General features: G+C 42.9%; 1 protein-coding gene across 12 annotated transcripts in view; it reads left to right on the forward strand.

Moving 5' to 3' along the window:
* Window positions 1-19624, forward strand: part of MYT1L (myelin transcription factor 1 like) — a 534097-nt gene that overhangs the window by 155829 nt on the left and 358644 nt on the right. For all 12 annotated transcript variants that reach the window (XM_033176677.1, XM_033176686.1, XM_033176679.1 and 9 more), the window contains one exon: window positions 1402-1518. The gene's annotated coding sequence lies outside the window, so the exon portion shown is untranslated. The remainder of the gene's footprint in view (window positions 1-1401; window positions 1519-19624) is intronic.

Here is a 19624-nt window from a genome sequence, read left to right on the forward strand (position 1 = left end):
AATTATAATTTGTATTAAAAACTAAGTATATATTTTTAAATATTACAAAATAACTCCAAACCAATGCCTGTAGACTTTGCAACAAAATGAATACACTAACTCTCATTCAAGTTTTGAACCTTGATTTTTCAGGGTAATTTTAAAACCTCTCTAGCTCCATGTATCTATTTTGGAATTGTTTTGTTCTTTACGTGTTTGTTTTAGTAAATTCTAATTAGGGGAAATAATAATAATTGTTACGGTTGCATTTTATTGGCTGCCTTTGTGTTTCTTAGGAAATCTTGTGTTATCTTATTTCAAGTTCCACTTGCTAAGCACTGTAGCTATCATCTTATTACAGGCGGGAAGTACAGTATCTGTTAGAGGATTTATGGTAATGCTGCTGCATCTAGCTGATCATAAACAGCATGGGGAGCCCCTCAGGCTCTCTTCGTTCTCCTGACACACTTCACTGAGGCCCATTAACACTTGTCTGTTATTGCCATAGAGGCACTTTAATGAGCCTCTTGGAATTAGGAGGTTTGCACCAGAAACAATGGCTTCCCTAACTGAGGCATCACCCTCTCACTTTCTGATTTTCTAGCTCATCATTTTGCTTAACAAAATAAATTCTCTCTTTGATAGTAGACTTTGAGATAGTATGGATATTTATTCTTCAAATTAGAACGGTATTATGGTTTCTAATACTGAGATAACATTGCAGAAAAACATGATAGATAGTTAACAATTTCTTTTTTTTTTTTTTTTTTTTTTGAGATGGAGTCTCGCTCTGTCGCCCAGGCTGGAGTGCAGTGGCTGGATCTCAGCTCACTGCAAGCTCCGCCTCCCAGGTTTACGCCATTCTCCTGCCTCAGCCTCCCGAGTAACAATTTCTACATTTCCATTAATGAAAGTAATTTCTTTTGTTGTTGTTATAGTAAGATAAAATTGAGCTGACATTTGGAAGTGGCCTTGTCATCAGCAAACTATGTTTTCTTATGAATGAAATTCTCTTATTTCCAAAAAATAAACATACAAAATATTTCTCCCGTATTAAATTGTTTTCTAATTACATCAAAGTGTTAAAGGAGGCAATCGTCTGAGAAATGGGCCAGTAATGGCTCAATCTAAATATTAAGTGCATTTGGTTTTACCTTCAAACCTAGGACATGTATTTAAAACTCCTCAATATCTTAGGTTTCAAAGTAAATTAACTAAATGTTAAAAAGTACTTCTAGTTAGCCATTATTAGAGTTTATAACAAGGTTTCTGAGTAAAATTATTTACACACCTTCTCAAGGTGCAGTTACCTATCTTGAAACGTAGCTGTTGTGAGTGTCACAGCACAGGGGAGCAAACCCTCCTTACACCCTCCTCCCTTCTCTTACTTAAGGTATTTTGTGTTGTCACTCTATCCTTTAGAAAATGAACTCAGAGGAGAATTGGTGAATTCCTATCCAGTGGGCATCTTCGAACCCTGGTGGACGGCAGAAGAATATCAGGTCCCGGGATCACCCACCCAGCGCAGCGACAGTGCAGGTACCTCTGCCCAGCACGGGGCTCCCAGGATTGCTGCAGGCAGCCCCTGCTCTGGTGCTTGTCCCATTTGCTGCTTTGAGTAAATTCTTTCATCTTAGCTGCCTGGTGCTTCATGGCTTCCGGGAGGCAGTTAAAAGTTGCACTGCGCATCCTCTCCAAAGAGACAATTCCTGCCAAAAAGAGCTCTTTGCAGTTAAATTAGATGAGGCATAGCTTGTTCTCACTGCTGACGTTATATCGGGCAGGAATGACGTGAGCCTCCTTTGTGGGTGCTGAGAGGATGCCTCGGGGTGGCCAGTGGGGAGGGAAGGTTGCCCATGACCCTCACGTGGAAATGGCTCGTGTAGAATCACTGCACACAAAAGCTACACTTGCAGCAGAAGGAACTGCTTAGTAAAGCATTTGGAGTCTGATTTGGAGGATTGGGGATGGATGAGATTGGCACATACCCAGTGGCTGCTGCCTGGCAGCACATATTTTTAGGGCTGGAGGTCGAAAAGACTGAAATATGGCCCAAATCTCAGATCCTGCAAAGTCTCTGGTTCTGAACAAGTGAGTGGAATGGGAACTCTGGTATTATCTTCTCAATACTCACATTTCGAAGTACTTTTATATATGTCACTCTGATGAAGAAAAGAAGAAAATTCTGGTAAAAATGGCAATTTCTCAGCATGCTCTATAAGGAAAGCTGTGGCGTGCATTTTAAGGTTCACTGTGCAATCGTGATTTATTTGTCTGCCGACCGCCCCATTTGCCTGTCTGATAATAGAACTACTTAACTACTTACCACTGCACAGAAATTAGAGGCTGGGATTGTCTTCCATATGCCGCAAGCTTGTGGGTGCTGCAAGCTTCGAGAGCTTTATGAACTGCTGTAATAGGTCACAATTGTTCTAATCATTTTCTCGTCTATACCCTATTCATTTTCCTGAAGAAACTCACTGCACTCGTTGCTCCAGTTTGGGGAAGGCATTCTGTTTAATCGTACTTTTCCCCGAGGTTAAAACAACAACAACAACAAAAAGAAAAAACAAAAGAACCTATTCACACTGAGTGTTCATGCACACTTGGCTTCAGAAGCAGTTAAAGTTTCTGAACTGTAGGTGTTTCAAATGTCTAGGCTGTCTTGTTTTATCTCATCTCATTGAATTTTTGTAATAAGTTAAGGACGTTTAATGAAATATTTTATAAGGGTGTAATGTTTACATGTGGCTTCATTGAATTGGATTCTGGCATTGAGTTAGATGTTCGCATTTCAATGAGCGTGCTCAGTGTAGCTGGATATAAAGCATTCACGTACCAATCTCACCCGGAATTACATGAAATCACAAGGAAAACCAGTGAGCGGGATTTGCAAGCAACTGCCATGTTTATACTTGGCTGTCAGTAGGGTTATCAGCTGAGACATCACCTTTGATTTTGAGAGGTGTCCGTTTTCAGAGTGGGAGAGCAAGTTGAACTTGGTTAGGGGAAAAAAGAGATCTCGAGGTTCTAGCAGCTGAAATCCTGTCCTGCTTTGCCCTGGAGACTGCCATGCTCAGTGGAGTGTATGCCGGGATCCCTCCAGCCAGGGCCTGGTTGAGCAAACCCTTCTGGGTGTAAGACAAGCTTAGCACCCAAAGGTCTCCAGGGGCCTCTAGATCCAATTAGATAATAAGAGCAAGACACACAACCAATGCCTGCGTTTCACAACAGTCTTTCCACCCAGTCCTCATTGTCTTCCTTCAGTCCTCACCAATCATTCCTCACTTTCAGGGTTCTGCTAGCAAGGCTTAAAGGTCACCGTGACAGCCACACACCATGAAGGATGCAGATGCAGAGCCTCTGACTTCTGGGATTTGTTATCCATGTTCTTATTTTTTAAAGATTAGTATTTGACTCTCAGGGGATGGTCAATATCTATTTTCTCTATGTATGTCATAAGTACTTTAGTAAATGGGTGATACAATGAAATATATATAAAACAGTACTTAGAAATAAATAGATTTAGCATTATAGAATGGGAATACATTGCTATATTAATGAGAATACATCTTCACATAATAAGTTATAAAATGGCAATTTGTAAATCATTGTGTTACATAGACCTGGTGGGCCAACATTTTTTGTAGAGCCAGATATTATTTTAGACTTTGGGGAGGGAGTGGTCTCCGTGCAACTGCTCACCACTGCCACCACTGTCTGAAATGAGCCATAGGCAACAGCGAGCAGATGGCGTTGCCGCCTGACAATAAAACTTTATTTACAGCATCAGTAGAGAACAGATTCGGCCTGCAGGCCTTAGTTTGTCAACCCATGGTGAAGACTTAAGTTCCCAGTTCTGAAATAGCCACAGTCACTTTTGGCAGAGAGATGGTCACTGACTCCTCCCTGGGTGAGCAGTCCCTTGCAAACTCACAGGACAGTCCAAAGTTACCATCCACAGACCTGCTGTTCCCAGGAAAGCCCTTTGCTGATACATGAGCCTGGTACCCAGGGTGGAGCTGGCAGAAGCTTCCACAAAGTCTGAAAGAAGGATGAAGAGAGCAAGGTTGTCACCTCTGTGGAAATCAGAGCAGAATTCAAGAGACTCAAAAGATTTCAAGAGCAGGAAACGTTCCTAGTGTGTTTGTGCCTGTATCACCCTGTCTGACTAGAAATATCATCCTGAAAACTGTGTGGGATGTGAAACCAAACCAAATCCAACTGGAAGGGGTGTTTCCACACCTGAATACAGAGGGAGTTCTGACCGTAAAACCGCACCTACGCCAAAAGGAAACATCTTCCCGGAAGGGTGAGGGATGCCGGTCAGCAGTCTGTGGGGCAGAGCCAGGCGTGGCCACATGACAGGACCAGACCACACAACTGCTTGGGGTGGGATTCCATTCGGCCTGTTTTCCCAAATCCTCTGCAACTACAAAACAAAAACATAAACGTATGAATTTGACAAATTAAAAAAAAATCATAGCGAACATGGAGAATAAAACACCAAACACAAAAGAGAATGATTTCCGGTTGCAGGGGACTGTATGCCACCAGCTTGATAAAAAGGTTAATGCTGAAAAAGACCTTAACGATGCCATAGATGTTTTTAAAGGCCCCTTATGTTTGCCTCGGACTTCAAAAAATCTTATTTGGCATGTGAATCTGTGTCATACGTGATTTAGCAAAACAGAGCATTAGTTGACATTTTCCACTGAGATGACTTGCTGGAATCGGTATATCTTTAACGTAGCATCCTACATGATAATACGTTATTACAGAATAAGCCAAAAGAGGTGATGGAGAGAGAAACAACAGGAACACAACCTGCTGAGTGTGCTCCTACCGCACTGCCCAAGGACCTGAGAGAGGAAAGGTTTGCTGGTCCCGTAAGTAGTTCAGTGTCCAGCAGAAATTTCCTAGAAAGTTATAGGATGTCAGACTGGAGAACAAATCCTAATTCTACCCCATCATCTGCAGAGAAGTTACTTGGCTCTTTGAACCTGAGCTTCAGTTTCCCCATCAGTAAAATGGCCATAATAATTGCTTCTTAACAGAACTGTTACAAGGATTACATGTTATAAGTGTCTAAAACACTAAATTTAGTCCTTGAAACACAGAAGATGTTTTAGAATTTCCCAGAGCTGTATTGTTTTTGAAATGAGAAGTGGACAGAGGTGCCCGGTTCCCCTCCAGATGGCACCTCCCCAGTGAAGACCACCAACTGCATCACCTGGCTCTAGGGCCTTGGGGCTGAGCATTAGAAAGGTTGGAGTGGGTTTGGCCTCTGTTATTTCTTGGAAGTAAAAACTCCTGGAAAAAGGAAAGTCGCTCTCAGGTAGCAGAGGCACAAACAAACTGGAACACTGATTCTGTATTTGAAGTAAAACATGCTCAGGGCTGACCAGTCTCCATGTCAGCATCTTTTATCCAAAGCACTTCAGGGTCATTCGGAGAGCTTGGGGCCCTGAAGGTGGAGTGTGGCTTATTTGTGTACCCCACTCTCATCACATCACTTGCTATGTCTATTGTGTAGGCACCCGAAAAATATCAGTCTCAGCAATGAGTGGGTCCATTACCTTCACGTGTAAAGCCTTGTTTTCATTTGCTCATAATTTAGAAACAGCTGATGTGCAAGGACCTGCAGTAAGTGTTATAAAGTGTGAAAGTAAGATCCAGAACTTTCCATATGCACCCCAACACACCTAAGGAGTGCTTTTAACTGAAGGTCAAAAGTAGCAGAAAGAATTACTTTTTATGTTCTCCTCTGACTTGACACTTGACTGCCTAGCATGCACATGTAGTACTCTTTTAAATGAAATACAACGCACACCCTCATCACGCGCCCTTCCATCTTTTTTACCGCATGCCCCTCCGACCTGGAGCCTCTGGGATGCCTGTGCTTCCTCCTCCTGTTGAGCCCACACCGTTCTGCAGAGTTACTCATAGATCTGCAGGTGCCTCATAAGTCTACACACACATCCCACCGATGTGAAGTCACCTGTTTTTTTGAGTTTCTCGTTTGTTGTTGTTTGTGGGTGCAAGTGAAGAGATAAAATTTAACACACATCTAAATGAAGTAAATGCCTATCTTTTTAAATAAAATGTATTATAAGTGAATTATTTCAAATACCCCATCCATACACAAAAAATATTTTATTTTGTGCATTTGTATAACATATGTTTGAGTCAACTACTACATGCCAGATGCTATATAGAAATGGAATCAGAGAATTCTGCAGAAAAGCTGTTCTTGTTGAGCCGTTTAATAAGGGTGAGGGCATAACAGCAACCACAACAAGAGAACAGCTGGAGGAGGAGCTGCAAAGTCATGAGGATGAAACCACCTCAAAGGGGGAATCTGTGTGTTCCTGCAGAAGGCACGGAGGGCTGCAGAGTTACCTCCCAGGCTGGCTCCAAGGACATCTTTTGACTTAGACAAGGATAGTCCAGATGTGGTACCAGCATCGGGAAAGGCCTGAGGTTTGGGAGTGGGAAGCAGGAGGGAGGGCAGGGTGGGCCTGGTGAGTTTTGGTTGAGCTCTGTAGATGGTGAGACACCATGGGTGAGTTTGAGCAAAGAGGAGACAGGGTCTGATTTCCCAGTGTGAAGTGTGGATTGGAGGAGCTAATGCCAGTGCCTGGAGGACAGGGGGCTGTTGACAAGAGTCCAGGAGAAGTTGTTGAGGGTCTCCAGAAGGACAGGAGTATATGGTTTGAAGAAGGTGAAGGTGCGTGTGGTGGGCATACAGTGCAGCAACGCTGTGCAGATCAAGGTGGGGTTCAGACATCATCATGCCCAACAGGGATGAAGAGCAAAAGGGCTTCACAGTACAACTTTGAAAACATACACAAATTCTACACTCACCCCTCAAAACCTGGGGTTTTCATCTGTAAAACAGTGGGAGTGTTTCCCATGTCATAGGGTTGTTGAGGATTATAGATGCTAATGCTTGTAAAATCTGCAGTGCAGCGGCTGGCAAGAAGCACCAGCCCTTCAAACCAGGGCTACCCTCATTATTATTCATAAAGAACCCAAGGCAAACTTGCCTCACCATAAAAGACAAAGGCAGAAGTGACCTGATTTACATCTGTGTTATGCTTTATGGTATTCAATCGAGTGCCTCCACTTACTATGCAACTATGTGGAGAGTGAAGATCCACTCTGAACCGATGCAGAAAGATTTTAAGGAGATTTTGTTAAAGAAAAAAGCAACATACAGAAGAGAAGCAAAACCATGACTTACACACACACACATGTATTTGCTTGTATTTGCATAAAAAATCTAGGATAGACAAAAAAACTAAAAAATATGTATGGGGGTTACTAAGGGAAAAGGCAGGTTGAGAGGGAAATGTTTTCATTGTTCTTGTTCATTCATTTATTAATTTGTCTCTTTATTTTTGAATGATGCAAATGGATCTCATATTCAAAAAATTAAATTTAAAAGAAACATGAAAGAGTACTTTCCCATAACCAATCTAATGTATCCTCACCGGCCCTTCATTTTAGGTAGAAAGGGATTATTCATGCGATTTTACAAATAAGGAGACTGAGGATCCATAGCTTAAATGACTTGACCGAGGTCGCAGCCAGTGAATGACAGCTCTGGATTTCCATTCTGACTCTGAAACCCGTGCATTGCCACTCCCTTCCCCTCATTACAATACACAGTTATGCTTGTGGAGTCTTATTCAGCATTTATGGCTAATATAGAGATGTATCAATCTAAATGATTGGGATCAGAGCTAAGTGACAGGAGTAGATCAAGAAGATGGTGGCAGTGCTGGTGGTGGAGGCTGGGAGGTAGGCCATAGGAGAGTGTTTGAAGAGGGCTTCCTGTTCCATGAGGACTTATCTGAGTGACCTGTAGACAAAACAGCCTCACCTGTTCATGATTTAGAACAGTGGGAGGGAGGAAGGGAGAGAAGCAAGGAGGGAGAGAGGAAAAGAGGCAGGCAAGCTAGATAATTAAGAAAGGAAATAAGGAGACGAGGAAGGAAATAAATAAGAGGGAGAAATTCTCCTATCAGATTCTCTAGTTAACAACGTATGCCTAATAAACACAATTACCTTTTAATAACTTCAGTTTTCCCCATAGCTCTCATAATATTTCATACATGCTCTTCTTTCTAAAATTCGCTACTTTAAAACTTGCTTTACAAAGTAGAGAAATAAAATACTTTATTATTACTTATTTACTTCTTCAAAAATAAAGGTCAGAATCTCAAAGTTATTTTTAAAAAGTATTTTTGAACACAACATTCAAGAAAGAGCTATGAGGTGACAATGTGAGAAAACAGCAGCAATTGTGGAAGAAATTCTTTAGAATAATAAAGGAAAACGTAATTTTATATCCTAGTTATGTTTTATACATTAAAACAGCTATAAAGGACATATGGACAGTGGGGAAATGTGAATATTCCCAATATTCTGTATATTTTATGATATGATTTAAATAATATTAACTTCCTTTTCTGTTGAAATTACACATCCATTATGTGGGAGAATGTTTTTTTTTCTTAGAAGATAAATGTTGACATATTTAGGTGTGAGCTTTCCATGATGTCTGTGAGGTTCAGGAAAATGTGTGTGTGGTGTGTGGATGTCTGTGGTCACCTGTGTGCATGTGTGTGCACGCGTGTGTATGTGTGTGTATGTGTGCACGTGTGTGTGCACTGTGTGTATGTGTGTATATGTGTGTGTGCGCGCACGTGTGTATATGTGTGTACACGTGTGCACATGTGTGTGCACGTGTGTGTGTGTGCGTGTATGTGCACGTGTGTGTATATGTGTGTGTGCACATTGTGTGTGTGTGTGCACGTGTGTGTGTATGTGTGTGTGACTGGTTCATGTACCACACCTGCAGTTGGTGTCTAACATGGACAAAGTTACAAAGTAACCTTACTGCATCCATTTCCTTGGAGATGTACTTTAGACCGTCAGAGGTAGATCACAGAACTCGAAATCTCCTTTTCAACTTAAGGAAAGATGAATTGTCTTTGACTGGGGGGTCCGCGAGCTCCACTTCTGGTGTCCCTGGAGAGCTGGCTCAAGTCCTCTTTCCAGCAGAGACTCATCCGGGAAAGCAGCTGGCAGGCCTTGACTGCCCCTTATTTACAGGTTAGGAGGAAAGAGTCCCGCCAAATGGAGAGTTTTCTAAGCCAAAGTGTTTATTGCTGAAGCTGCAGGTGAACTTCGAGTGCTGTTCTTTCCTTCTATCACAGTGCATTTATGTGTCCTGTGTCCGATTCATGAAAATAAACTGCTCTAGCAGGACACTCCATTTGGGAACTCGTGTACATGGAGTGCAGTCCTACAAGCAGGGGCTACAGGGAAGCTGTCTTTGAACAACGGCGTGTGCGTGCTCCTGAAAGCCACATCTATCGTCTGTTGCCAGCACATGTCTTTCTTTCACATGCCCTGAAAGCACATTGCAGAATGTCACAAGTTTATGCAGATGGTATTTCTTCTCATTCATTCCCACACAGAAAATAAAAAGGATAGTTGGACAACCGACAATCTGGGGTGGCTACTCTATGTGAGGCATTGTGCTAGGTCTTGAAAAGTAACCAAAAGATAAGAGCCAGTGTTGACGCCCTCAGTGGCTCAGAAGTCAGGTGTTTAGGAAACTTGGTCGACTTGGACCCACATGGATGAAGCAGCGAAGAGATGTCGTGATGCCCAAGCATTTTGTTCATAGTTGTGCAAGCCTCATCCAAACAGGATGCGTGAAACAGGCATTAGATAAAAACAAAATGAAACACAAATGGCAGCAGGAAATGGTAAGTTCTAAGGGAACACTTAAAAGTCCTAAAAAAGCAAAACCACAGGAAGGATGAAATGAAGGAAAGAGGAAGAGGGTGCAAAAGACAAATAATGTGGACATAACTATAAGGAAAAAACACAATGAAAAACAAAAAACAAACGCCTATTCACCTATATGACCTTAAACACTCCAACAGCTTGACTGCATCACCACAATCAAATAATCTGAATTAGCCAAGTTCATTAAAAAGAGCTAAATTACATGCACTATTTTTGTTTAATATCCATAAGAAGTTAAATTTATATGAATTATATGTATTCTTTTAAATTATAAAAATATGTGTATTGCTATAGGGGATGATATTGAGGTCATTTTTCGCTACATGATACATGCGTGAATAAGAATTATGAGGAAAAAATTATTTCTCTCAATGAAAAAGAGAAGCAAGAACTTTGCTGTTTTCTGATAGACATAAAATTTATACCTGTTCCCATTTCGTCTTTGTCACGGACCACTAACACTTTCCTGGGTGTGTTGAGGCAAAGAATCCATTCAGAATTTATGACAGCATAGGAGGTCAAAGTCCTTTTATTTGTGTTGTTTTGTCTCTTACTTAATTGCAACTACTGTCAGGCAACATAAATTCTATTTCAGTGATAAGTCTTCAAAATGTCTTGTCACAGATTTGCAACTGATGATTTGCTCTTACAGAAAATATGAATAAGTATAACCGAGGCAGGTAGGATAAGAGATGGCATCTTAGCTACTGGGGTGGTGATGAAGGCCCCCACCTTAGGTCTCAAACGGAGATCCTCAGAATCCCATGTAGAAAGAAAAGCAAGGTTGGGGATTCTACTGGAGGTGGTCCAAGAACCGTTCTTTAAACATCACTCATTTAGGGTCAGGTGTTCCTGCTGGTAGTTTCAGAAACAGGTGCACTTGGTAGGTGGGGTTTATTCTGCAGATAGTCCCACTTAACCAAGATCTTATTTCTATATTCTACCTGGAGCTCTGATCTCCATTGAAGACCTAATGGGGTGGTAATGAAGGCCCCCACTTCTACTTTTATCAGTGTTTGCAGTAAATTTATTTGCTACCTTTCCAAGGTCACGGGGTTACAAATCAAGGGGTTGCAGGGTGGCAAGTCAAGTTACTGTGAGCACTGATAAAAGTAGCAGTGCAAACCGCCACCTGAGAGCAAGAGAACGTTTCCGACACCTGTAAATATGGCCATGATCTGAACTAGTCGGAATAGACTAGGCTGTTTAAAACATGAATTCAGAAATGAACTCAGAAAGCAGAACCCTGATTAAAGTTTATTCTTTGCTCATGTCACAGCTTACTGCCAGCTGGGCAGCCCCTTCAGTGCGTGGCCCTGCCCTGTGGAATCTGAGTCTTCCAGAAATTAGCGTGGCCATGAAAACTGTGCAGGACACTTTGGGCCAGACCACAGTGTTCCGTTAGTCAGAGTCAGATTCAGACCCCAATCCACTGCCCGGGAAACTTGGAGGTGCAGACATCCTGTGTGCCCAGGAAGAGGGGGTGACATGGACATGAGCAGAGCCTCAGACCTGCTGCTTTCCAAGGGGTGAGTCAGGAGGGCTCAGCTGCTAGGGACCACGGGCACCACCTGCATTCCTGCCCGACCTCCTCCTCTGTGGACTGCAGGCACTGTCTGTATTCCCACCCGACGCCTTTCTCTGTGGACCCCAGACACCACCTGCATTCCCACCTGACCTTCTCTGTGGACCAGGGGCACTGTCCACATTCCCTGCCTACCCACCCCACTTCCCGTGTTCTAACTTGGTTTTGTTGCTAATATCATCTGGCACCCAACACAGGTCTGCCTTCAAGGAGGACTCTGGTGAACTTGCTGGTCCGAGCTGAGTTTGGGGTCCAAATTCATTTGTGTTTCCTGCAGAGATACACAGACTGACTTCTGGCCGGAAACACTGGACTGTGAAATTGGTCGTTGGCTAAGCGAGTCTGTCCTGAGCATAAACGCCACCAAGTATGCCTGCTTCCGAAACTACCGGGAGGATCACCTGGCCCTAAACCAGTGTTCAAAGAACAGTTCTGGGACCACTTCCATTAGAACCCCCAACTTTGCTTTTCGTTCTCCATGGAGCTCTGATCTCCATTCGAGACCTAAGGTATCAGAATTTCTAGTATAGGGCCTGTGTATAAAAAATGTAATAAATACCCCACAAATTCATATGCCCATTAATGCACAGCTCCTGCCCAGAGTGACAGCACGTTCACCGAGTTGATGCATCCACCTCGGAGGCTCCTGAGAGCTGGCGTCCCCAGCACCATCCTGCTCTATTGCCTCACACCCAGGGAGCAGGGGCTCTTTGTCTTTGTTTCTTCATTTAATTTTGTCAACTGAGACCTGGGAAATATAATGCACATCCTTCTCATTTCAGGTTCTTTTTATTATTTTTTACTTTTTACCATTTTACAATAGAAGGATTCAACATAGGCACAAGTGGGACTGAGCCCCAAATGTACCTCTTCAAGCTCCCAGAGTGGCCTCGCTTATACCTGCTCGTTCTTCCTCGCGCAGGCATAGGTCGCTCTGAAGCAAATCCAAGTGAGTGTGTAATTTTAGCTAGAAATAATTTATCATAAATTCCCGAAAATAATAGTTCTTTTTATAAAAACATAACCACCCATCAAACCTTACAAAAAGGTCTTGTTATCAAATATCCAAGCAGGATTCACATTTCACATATGGTCTCACAAATGTATTACTACACTTTGGTTTTGGTTTTGTTTTGTTTTGTTTGAGATGGAGTCTCGCTCCATTGCCCAGGCTGGAGTGCAGTGGCACAATCTCGGCTCACTGCAACCTCTGCCTCCTGGGTTCAAGCGATTCTCATAACTCAGCCTCCCAAGTAGCTGGGACTACAGGCACGCGCCACCATGCCTGGCTAATTTTCGTTTTTTTTTTTTTTTTAGTAGAGATGGGTTTTCGCCATGTTGGGCAGGCTGGTCTCAAACTCCTGACCTCAAGTGATCCACCTGCCTTGACCTCCCAAAGAGCTGGGATTACAGGTGTGAGCCGCCGTGCCCGGCCCAGTTTGTTTGTTTTTGAATTGGAATCTAATAAGATCTGCAGTGGCATCTTACTGACATGTATCTTGAATCCTCTTTTGTGGTCTACATAGCCTTTCCTTCCTTCTCCTCTCTGCCTTACCTCTTGTGACTTATTTCTTGAATAAGCTGGGCAGAGGGTCCCCCAGTCTGTGTTTTCCTGAGGTCACTTCTTTGGTGCCATTTAACATGTTCCTCTGACCTCTGAGTTTCCTGCAAACTGGTGGTTAATGCAGAGACCTAAGCCACCACAGGTTTGATCTTGTGGTATCTTCTTGAGAAGGTGGCATGCAATGTCTGGTTGCCTCCCATTCCGTAGCCTTACAGTTGGCAGATAGATACCCATGTTGCCCAGGCTGTCAACCTGACCAACCTATTAGGAAGTCTCCCCTCAACCTTCTCCCTTGTGGCTTTGGCAGTCAGTGACACCCATGGCCTAGATCCACCATTTCTCCAGGGTTACAGATGATATTCTACCATTCTTAATTTACTATTTGGAGGACTTCTCTACAGAAAACATTCCCTCATCAACCATTTGGTTTCTATTGTATAAAAATCAAAGTAAATGTTTTTCTTGCTTTACCACTTTTTCAAATAATAGTATTTTTTCTCTTCCAATGAGAAATACCAAAACTAAAATATGAACAGACATGTACTGAAGCAAACATTTGGTATCTCCTGAGGTTTTGTTTTTGTTTGCAAAGCCTACATGGTCTTTCTTGTGTACATACTACTCACGGTGATGAAAGTCAGAACCAACATTTATTGAGTTTTGAAGACTGTCATGTGCTATGTGGGAGGCACACGTACTACCTTGTTAAACTTCTCAGCACCCCATGAGGTTGAAGCTATGATCATCCTCATCTGCAGATGAGGAAACTGAGGAACAGAGAGAAGTGGATTGCCGTGGCCACACAGCTGTTACGTGACAGACCTGGGTGCTGTTGCATGTTGTCCAACCTGGAGTTCTGGCCCAGCATCTGAGCACTTTAGGCTTTTGCATTCACTCACAGCCTGCTGCATGTTTATGAGGGTAAGGAGAGAAAGAAGAAAAAGTAGCAAACAGAAGAGCCCTCCAGAGGAAATGCAAGTGATCAACAATTTAATGTAAAGGTACTAGACAAGGTAATAGCACAAGCCTTTTCAAGGTCATCTGCTTGGTTAACTGGGCTGAAGGCTGCCGAAGGCTTTAATGGCCAGAAGTTGCTAATGGCCTTTCTGTCCTTTGAAGAGATCTTTAATTCTCCAGGGGTATCCAGGGTGATCCACATCCCCTCGCTAAGGCAGCTCCCAGGTTGGCATTGGCCACCTCCTAGTTGGCAGTCTCAACACAGGCCTGTGGGTGAAGAGAGTGCTGGTCTGAAGGCAGCCCGCACTTGGCAGTGAGGAGTACCCCATCATCTGGGGGTGGGGCAGGAAAGCCAGGTGAGATCCCACAGCACACCTGGTGTGTGTTAATTAAGGGAGTTTCCAGAGCTTTTAGTTGAGCACCTCTCACCTCCATTTAAAGCACAGCTGTGCACCTAATTAAAACATGCATTTGCAGTGTAGAGGAGGGTCTATTCAGCGTCAACACCTAAGAGTTTTGAGGACCTGAAGAGACCATGAATACTGTACCCTTGACCCCATTTCCAAGTCAGCGATTCCCATATGGACTCAATAAGGATTGCCTAGCATGCTACCTCCCTTCCTTTTTAGCACAGGCTGAAAAGCAAGTCTGTCACCGTCACCTGACAGCCCTCTGCTTCACCAAGTATTTTCCTGGGAGTCTTGGGAGCTCTTCACATGTCCCCATGCTGGCCGATTGCTACAGCAACCTGCGGATTGTGGATGTGAGATGTAGGCAGGTGGAAACTTGTCAAGGTGTAATGGATGTTTTAGATGTCAGGTTAGACTTCTTCTCCTACAAATGCTGCATATGTGCTGGAACACCAATCCTGAGACGAGGTACACAACAAAATGCCCTATAGGTAAGGATGCAAATGGCATGAGGCCCTGGAGCCCTTCAGCAGGAAATACCAACGTTCCCCCACCCCATCACCCCTTCCCAGGAGCAGAGGCTGTGGGTCCGCCTGCGCTATCTGCCTGTCGGTGAAAGACACGTGTCATCATGGACCGTTGCTTCTGCTTGCCTAATCCTCCATGTTGATATTAAGTTCTGTATATCCAATTTCAAGTGTGTGTGTGTGTGTGTACTTGAATGTGCATCCATATGTGCAATGTGTGCACCCATGTCCAGCTGTGCATATATATGTGTGTGTGTGTGTGTGTGTGTGTGTGTGTGTGTGTATGCCGTGGGAGGAGAGAGAGAAGCAGAGCTATGACTGAATAAAGAGCCATTGCTGATATGAACTGATATGAATTGCATTTTGATCCAAGACAGTGACCAACCCTAGCTAAGGTTTCTGCTTTTAGTCACTTAAGTGCAGAGAAGAAAGGAGCGATCTCATGGTGCGCGTTTGTGATAGGCCCCTGCAGGCTTTGTCAGGCGCAGCCCAGGAATGACAGCCTGAAACATGCAAATTACTGCTGAGGTGACTGCATGCCAAGCACACTGTTTCATAGCTCCCTGGGAGTCTGCCAAACCTTTCTTTGCAGATTTTTTTCTAGGAAACAATGGCAGGGAATCAGAAGTGGTTTTTTTTTCCTTCTTCTTTTAAAATAAAATCTGCCTAGCCAGGGCCAAGGCATACATAGAGTTAGTCCAACGGATATTCCTTCACAGCCTACTTGCTGCAAACACTGTGTGGTCTTGGTGTGTCTGCACATGGTCCCTGGCTTGCAAGGCTGTGTGATTGTAGACAAGGGGAGACAAAATGAGGCTTGGGCCCATATGGAAGGTAAACTGAGTCTCCAGAAGGAATGTTACTGAAAAAAATAGTGGAAAGGGCAAGAGATATAAGAATGGAGAAAGGAGTCAGGAGAGAATCTCCCTGCAGAACTGAAGCCTGACCTAGGTATGAGGTCTCTCTGGTGCAAGGCCTCTGCAGAGTCTGGCTCTGTGGATCTGTTGTCTGCTGTGAAAATGTAGGGACATAAGACTGGATCTACCCTTTGAGAGGTGCTGACTGCTGCACCCAAACGCCCAAAGACCTGCTGGTGTGATGCAATCTCAATGTGGAAAAATATTTCTACGGCAACAGACATTTTCTTTTAAAATTAAATGAGAACAAAGCAAACCATGCATATCCTATAAAAGAAGCAGATGAATGTACAGGAAGGGAAACGATGGCAGTTTTGCTCCAGTGGAAGGCCCAGGAAGTGTGTCTCAGTGTTTCATCTCCTGCCTTTCCTCATATGCTCAGCACATGTATCATCTGAATTTCTCACTGGCCTCTGACATTACCAAGAACAAAGATAAAAAGATACTACAAGTCACTGCACTTTGTGAAAATTGTAATGAAATTAAAATAGTAACCATTGAACCTGAACTAATGGCAGCTCCCTCCTACCTCTGCTTTTCCCCTAAAAGTAACAAAAAATCTCCAGAATAATTATTAAGTGGTTATTTTACAAAAGTCTAGTCTATGGACATATTAAGTTTGCTTAATTACTTGGTAAAATTATGAAGTGCCTGATATGTCCTTGTTAAACTAATGAAGCAAAGTTATGAATAATAATAATGCCTTATATCTATATATACCATTTTTACAGTGCTTTCACATGGATTATATGATTTCATTATATTTTAGAGGCTGAGATAAAACTTAAAAACAAAACTAGTAATCATTCTTACAATTTTAGACAGTAGATTCACTGATCTGCTCAATTGTTTTATTTTATAAAAATATACTCTGTACTTCTAAATGAATAGTAAGCCATTCTGACTGTGACATCATCAGCATTTCAGCAGGACACTTATTTTGCCGAACCCATTGTAACATAATCAAAACTCCGTTGTGCCTAAATGGGCTTGAGTGAAATCCTGAGATTTTCCCCCAAACTGATGGAAACAAATGGAAAACAAAAACAGTTTAGTTTTCTAAAGAAACCTTGACAAGTTCCAATTAAAACATGTGCGTTTTTCCTCAGACCTCCCCAATGATCCCGCTGTCTCAACAGGGCTCTGCAACGGCCGCTTTGCTCTGTTCCCAAGATGGCAGCTCTTGCTCCGCACTGGAAGGGCTCCTCCTTGTGGTGTCAGGCATTCCTGGGGCCCTGGAGGCCGTTGCCCGTGATACAGTGTAGTCTGAGGTTCAGCAGAGAGTGCCACCTCCTTCCATCCTTCACCTTTGCCAACATAAGCATAGATATAAAAAAGCAGAAAGTCAGCCTTCTCCTCTGGTGAGGGCAAAAACACTTTAATGGCACCAATGAACTGAGCACAACCAACCTCTAACTTGCATTTAATTTTTAAACTGGACTTTTTTCATATTTGCGTATGAGAAAGGAATAAGCTGAGATTTAGTAAACGTATTTTACATAATTTGGTCAATCAGTGCCTTGCACTCTCTTGCCATTTGAGGATACAGCTGACAGCTACATTGACTTTAAGACTGCATGCTCAGTTCTCTCCCCTGTTGGGGGCTGCAACCTGTGTGATTGTTTAATACAGTCACAGCTTCTCAGAGAACAGAACTCCTCAGCAGCTTTGCCTTCAGGTTGGAACTAAAAGTGTAAGAGGTCACTGAAATATAAATAGGTTTCTAATAAACAAGTAAACGTCCCTGAGTCTATGAGCTCTAATTCAACCTCCTCCTAGCACAGCTTCCCAGCCAGGCTATTCCAAATTTTAGGTTATTTTTACAAGATTAATGGGTTTTAATATGTAGTTTACAGACTCACTTTATACTAAAGAAGAACACATTTAAGGTAATAATAGCTTTTTAAAATTTATTTATCCACCTACATACCTGTCTGTTCTGCAGTAGAGAGTGCTTAGTGATTTTTGTCACTATGGGTCACTATAGGGAAGACCCTAGAATTAGATCCCATCTCCTTTGCATATGTGACGGAGTGGGGCTTAGTGAGGTGAGTCACAGGGTTGGAGTTGCACACACAGCAAATCATGGAACATGATTTTGAACTTCCAAATGCCTGGAACCCACACTCATGACAGGAGTAAGGAGTGATGTGGATGGCCCTGTGGTGAAAAATGATGTAAACATTTTAAAAATTGGTGTCAGTGGCTCCAGACTGCTCCGTGAGGACGTCCAGCCTCCCCCCGACACGGTGGGCATTACAATGCCTTGAGTCATCCACAGAAAGTAACCTGGTGTCTGAGACATCCCATTTAGCATGCAATAAAGCTTGTAAATTGAAGGCAACATATTGCAGTGGGGAGATTGAGGGTTTTAAATTTAGCAAGACCTGGGTTCAGATCTTGACTCCAAGACACGCTGGTTTGAGCAAGTTTGATTTCATGAATAAATGAAGGATTGTGCTGAGAATAGCTGAGATGACATACATTGTAGTCCTGGTTTGGTGTCTGACACATAATAGACCACCAGGTAATTATAGGTATTAATAGATAGAAAAATACTTTCATCTTACATGGTTTATATTAAAAAAACAAGATTTCAAGAAGATGGTTGGCTCCCGCCTTAAGGTTCGGAAAGGCAGAGACTTTGCTCTCGTTTCCACAAGTCCCATCTATGCTACCCAGGAACCACTTTGGATACTTTAGATATGTGGCGATTACAACACAGAAGTTTTTAAATTTACCAATTATAACAATTCAGTCCAACACTTTTAGGAGAAAAGTTTTTCTGTGGTAACTTCTATGAATTTAACTGTAGCATTGACTGATTGATTGATTGAGATGGAGTTTTGCTCTCGTCGCCCAGGCTGGAGTACAATGGCACGATCTTGGCTCACTGCAACCTCTGCCTCCCAGGTTCAAGTGATTCTCCTACCTCAGCCTCCCGAGTAGCTGGGATTACAGGCATGCACCACCATGCCCGGCTAATTTTGTATTTTTAGTAGAGATGAGGTCTCTCCGTGTTGGTCAGGCCGGTCTTGAACTCCCGACCTCAGGTGATTCACCCGCCTCAGCCTCCCAAATCGTTGGGATTACAGGCATGAGCCACTGTGCCTGGCCACATTTTTTTTTAACTTTTAATTTCAGGGGTACATGTGCAGGTTTGTTCCATAGGTAAACTCGTGTCGTGGGGTTTGTTGTACATAGTATTTCATCAGCCAGGCATTAGATCTAACACCTTAGTTATTTTTCCTGCTTCTCTCCCTCCTATCACTCTCCATCCTCAAGAAGGCCTCAGTGTCTTTTGTTCCTCTCTATGTGTTCATGTATTCTCTTCATTCAAGTCCCACTTATAAGTGAGAACATGTAGTATTTGGTTTTCTGTTCTTGCATTAGTTTGCTAAGGATATGGCCTCCAGCTCCATCCATGTTTCTGCAAAGAATATGAGCTCATTCTTTTTTATGGCTGCATAGTATTCCATGATGTATGTGTACCACGTTTTCTTCATCTAGTCTACTACTGATGGGTGTTTAGGTTGATTCCATGTCTTTGCTGTTGTGAATAGTGCTCCAATGAATTGACACTAGTATCCATTCTTTATTCAGTCAATACCTCATTTATTTTAGGTGTCATCACAGGTTAGTTTTAAGTTTACTAGCTATTGAGTTAATAAGTCTTCATTAATCTCAGTATCAGGTAGGTAAAGTCGCTCACCCAGCAGATGGTGAGTGAGTTTCAAACCCTGGCTAAGAAACCTATGAGTTAGGAAGGTTTCTTCTTCCTCCCCAGCCTTATTAGGCATCAGCCCTCCCAGTGCAAACAGGAGTAAAGAGCAGGGACATAAACCTCAGGCAGAAGA

The sequence above is a fragment of the Trachypithecus francoisi genome, unplaced genomic scaffold (assembly GCF_009764315.1).
Source record: "Trachypithecus francoisi isolate TF-2019V2 unplaced genomic scaffold, Tfra_2.0 Lachesis_group17, whole genome shotgun sequence".
Lineage (NCBI taxonomy): Eukaryota > Metazoa > Chordata > Mammalia > Primates > Cercopithecidae > Trachypithecus > Trachypithecus francoisi.